We start from the raw sequence: 4,558 nt of genomic DNA on the forward strand, positions 1-4,558 counted from the left end.
CCAATCTGGACATACGGAGTTGAGCTTTGGGGTTCCACTAAACCTTCGAATTCCTCTCGTATCCAATCCTCACAATTCAAAATCCTTTGTAAAATCCTCAATGCTCCTTACATAGTTACAAATAAAACCGTCCATAAATACATAAATGTTTCTTATGCAACCGATCTAGCCCGAACCCGATATCTTTCCTTCCATTTTAAACTCCCTAACCAGCCAAACCCACTAATTTCTAACCTTTCTTCCTCTTTCATTCCTGACAATTCTCCGAGGCGCCTGAAAAGAAGATGGCCTCGTGACCTTATATTGTAAAATGTTGAGTTCTACCAATGGGTAGTTTCTCTACATGCTCTATTATATCATTATGATCTTACTTCAAATTTGCTTGTATTACTTTATATACAGTTGTAAATGTCAATAAATAAATAAATAAATAGTTGAATGATTTAGCCTAACCATATAGGTAATCTATGATAATTTCTTCACTGTATTCCGTAATTCGACTAGTTAAGATTAACGTAAATATATTATAATATACAGGAAGAAGTGTCATTCCTCGATAATTATTACTATCAATAAAATTAGAGATCATTATTAATTTACTAAGTTATTCCAGCTTATGAAACCCGCCTCTTCCACCCACCGTGGTAGCTTCACTTATCTGACTTATCAAACAGACAATTATAGCGAGTAGGTTGGTCAAGGTACGACATGTCACAATCTCACAAGAGGAGATCATAACACACAAAAAATGCAATCCTTCCCGATTTGGACCCGTCCCACCAAGACCCCCAGGGAGCGACGGTCCTATATCAGTTTTGAAATATTTGCTTAAAACGGGAAGAGAAGACTTTGAGATAGTATAATTGAGCAATATTTAAAAAGCACCTGGAATTTTAAACGGCGCCTTCTAAACTAACTTCGGAATTTCCCGTGGTAATTTTTTTTTTTTTTACGGATTCGGATAGTAAATCAGAGTTTAAGACGAATTCATTGTAGTCACTTTTTGATCTGTCACGGCAAGAAGGCACAAGAAAGATTTTTGTTGTTGTTGATTGTTGCTTAAAGGCGTAAAACCCTCTGGTCATCAACGCCTATGGCATGATAAAAGTAAAAAAAAAATTAAATAAAATAAGTAAAAAACATAAAAAAATAAAAATCGAAGAGGAGTTATAATTTATAAAGAAGGCGATGTGCCTTTAAAAATTCAAACACTCGTGTAATTTTAGCTTCCTCATCTGCGAGAGCTTCGGATAAATTTGGGTTCAGTCCTATCCTATTTATTGTTGGCAAATAGTGAGTACACTCTTCGAAAATATGTCTAATCGTAAGAATGGACTGAAAATATTTGCACGTTGGAGGTGGCAGTTTTCTGATCAGATGAGAGTGCGTGAGGAGAGTATGACCTATTCTCAAGCGGGCCAGAGCAACCTCCTCTCTGTCGACCATGGTTTACTGATCGGTTTATTTCTTTTAATTTACTCGGAGAGCTTTCATCCCACTTGGCCTGCCATTTTTCTAATATTTGTAATTTGAGGGGTGTACTGAAATTACAAATATTAGAAAAATGGCAGGCAAACAAGAAAGATTGTTTTACATTTACAAGAGGCAAAGGTTTATTTCAACACGCATATTCAAAATCGCCATTAAAGAGAGGAACAAAATTAACGTTTGTTTGAGATGGTGCTTATTAGTCTTGGTTAAATATAATTTTCAAATCCTTGGACCACTGAGATGGCAGTTATCTAGGTAACACTGTATTGAAAAAAATTGCTTCAGTAAACTACAAGTGTAGAACACTTAGTATTCCTCCTCGTTTAGCCTGGGTTATGTCATTTAGCTATGTAAATTAGTCTATAAAATTTAAACAAAGCTCATATTTTTCATGTCTCATTTATTCCTTTGTCCCCCTCCTTAGTAGTGCTATAAATACAGGACTTCCACCGATCCCAGAACTAATCCTTGGATCAGTACAATGAAAGTAATATTGTTCCTCTGCTTTGTAGGAGTGAGTCAAGTTGTTGCTGAGGTATGTTTTAAATAGTTCTCACAATTTACTACATATTATCGTTTTGATAAGTATATTTTTCGGTTCTGTATTTTTTCTAAGTGTCTTAGTATGCTTGATCAACTCCAATAATTTTGACGAATTTCGGAATTCTGATTTGAATTTCCCTAGGTCGTAACAATGATAAGTGGTGTATGTTTTGAGCTTGTTATTTTTCTAATAATACAAGAGCCAGGAAGAAAAAAAGGTTATCTCACTCCAATTTTTGATTACTTTAATGAAAACTATGTATAATTACTAGTCAAAATTGATGAGTCTGGCAAGTATAGGAAGGGGGAATAAAAAATGGTGGCTGTTTCAAAACCTCAAAAAACACTAATTTTTCATTTAGAGCTCTATATCTTAAAAACTACCTACAACACTAGAAAATCTAAGAGAACATTATTTAAAGAAGAGTAGATTTTCTGAAATATTAGCGCTTAAAGAGCTATTTACGTCCAATAGTTTTCGAGATATAGATTTTTAAAAAACAAAATTTGTTAAAAATCTCTTGAAAGATTAGTGGTTTATTAATTTATTTTGAGAATTCTATATATCAGGAACTATGTGACGTACAGATGTCTATTAGCACTCAAATTAAAGCTAGTTTAATGGACTATAAATAAGTTTATGACCTTTACCTTCGTAGGAATAGTAGTTTTCATGATATTTGCTCAAATAAATTGATTTAAATTTGTTCGGACAATAAGATTGATTTATGAAAAACTTCATAATGAAATAAATATATTTAAATACGAATATTTTATATACTAATAATAAATATAATTGTTTAAAAAATCTTTTACAGTAGACCACATGAGAAGGACGACATTTAGAAGTTATGTAATTCTGTTTGTCTTTCCAATTGAGACATAGCTCGTATTTTTCTCAAGTCTCAATTAGGTTATGCAAATAAGGTCGCAAAGGACGCCTTCTTCTCAGAGGGAGGGTGTAAGTAAAATCCCTTAGGCCTGTATCCAAAAAGTGTTGTTTAAAAAAATCTATAATAAATTATATTACGTGCTTTTATTATATTAACATTATAATAACATATTAACATTGCTGAATAAAATAGCAATCTAACTTATAAACGTTTCATATTTACAAACGACTTACCGACATACGACAACATATGCAGACGACACTGCTATATTTTCGACAAACACAGACCCTTTATAGGTCACACTACAACATAGTCTAAACAATATACAGACATGGTGCACAAGATGGAAAATTAGTATTAATCACGAAAAGTCACAGCATGTCACATTTACTCTACGACACAAAACATTCTTTTCAGTTCGTATTGACAATCCCCCTATACCACAAAGAAACACAGTTACTTATTTAGAACTTACCCATGACAGAAGGTTGACATGGGGCCCACACGTCAAGACAAAACGTAAAACACTAAATTTCTGACTGAGACAATTGTATTCTATACTACACAGACGTTCTAAATTATCGTTCAGACAGAAACTTAACGTATACAATTACTTACTGAAACCCATATGGACTTACGCCTACCAAATTTATTGACCTGCTAAAAAAATACAGATTCAGAAAACAAAAATTTTTCAATCACAATTTTTAAGACTGGCAACGAACTCACCACTCTACGTTTCAAACGAGACCATTCACACCGACCTACGCATTTCGGCTGTAACAGACCACATTCATACGACTTACAAACGGTTTCACAACACGCTACATGGACATTTTAATAAATTTATTTATGACTACACATGACATTCCTGACGTAACACAGCGTAGGCTGAAGAAGAGTTGGATGAGGGACATTCTAGTGTAATAAAATAATTTACTAAACGTATTATTACGTTTATTACGTATTATTTGTATAAATTACGTCAGAAGGATGCACCTCTGGGTGCTATCTCCCTCATGCCATGTCTGGATAGAACATCTCATTTGTTAGTTGTAAAGTACATTTACAGGTGCAAATAAAAAAATGAAAGATAAAAAGAAATTATAAACGTGTATGCTGTTTATAAGTTATAACTTATAAACTTAATTATTTACTAATATTATGAACAAAATTACAGATACAATATTTATTGGGATTGCATCCCACCTCCTGTATCATTTTGTCCCTAATATCGCACTGATCCCTAACACATCGAAAAGGAGATCCAAATTATTTCAGCAGTACATACCGAATTTGTAGCATTTTTTTAAATTTTCATTTAACTGTGAGTAAAAAAGTCCCAAAAAAGAGATTATTAGTGTTTAAGGAACATCTTTTTTTTTTTGTTTTTTATGGATTCACTCTGCAGTCCTTGCCTGCCTTCTCCACACCTACCTATCTTGGACATCATGAGATATTTACTGACCAGGCTCAGAAAGAAGTTTACTGTTGGTTCTTATCCTCCATGATCCCAGATTTCTCCTGTTATCCTAGAAGGACTTTCCGTCCAAATATCCCGATTCTGCTTTCTAGGGTACCTGTTTGAGCCCAGATCGCGCAGCCGAATATATTTTCAAATTCTTTTTTTT

The 4,558-nt window shown here is 33.5% G+C and overlaps 1 long non-coding RNA gene across 1 annotated transcript in view; it reads left to right on the top strand.

Annotated features, from left to right (window-relative positions):
* The first annotated feature begins 1,874 nt into the window (after positions 1–1,874).
* LOC106678387 (uncharacterized) overlaps positions 1,875–4,558 on the top strand; it is a 7,110-nt gene continuing 4,426 nt past the window's right edge. The window contains exon 1 of the long non-coding RNA XR_010843724.1: positions 1,875–2,026. This is a non-coding gene — a long non-coding RNA (uncharacterized lncRNA). The remainder of the gene's footprint in view (positions 2,027–4,558) is intronic.

Source organism: Halyomorpha halys, unplaced genomic scaffold (genome assembly GCF_000696795.3).
Source record: "Halyomorpha halys isolate HHAL.00 unplaced genomic scaffold, Hhal_1.1 Scaffold137.1, whole genome shotgun sequence".
In the NCBI taxonomy this organism is placed as follows: Eukaryota; Metazoa; Arthropoda; class Insecta; order Hemiptera; family Pentatomidae; genus Halyomorpha; species Halyomorpha halys.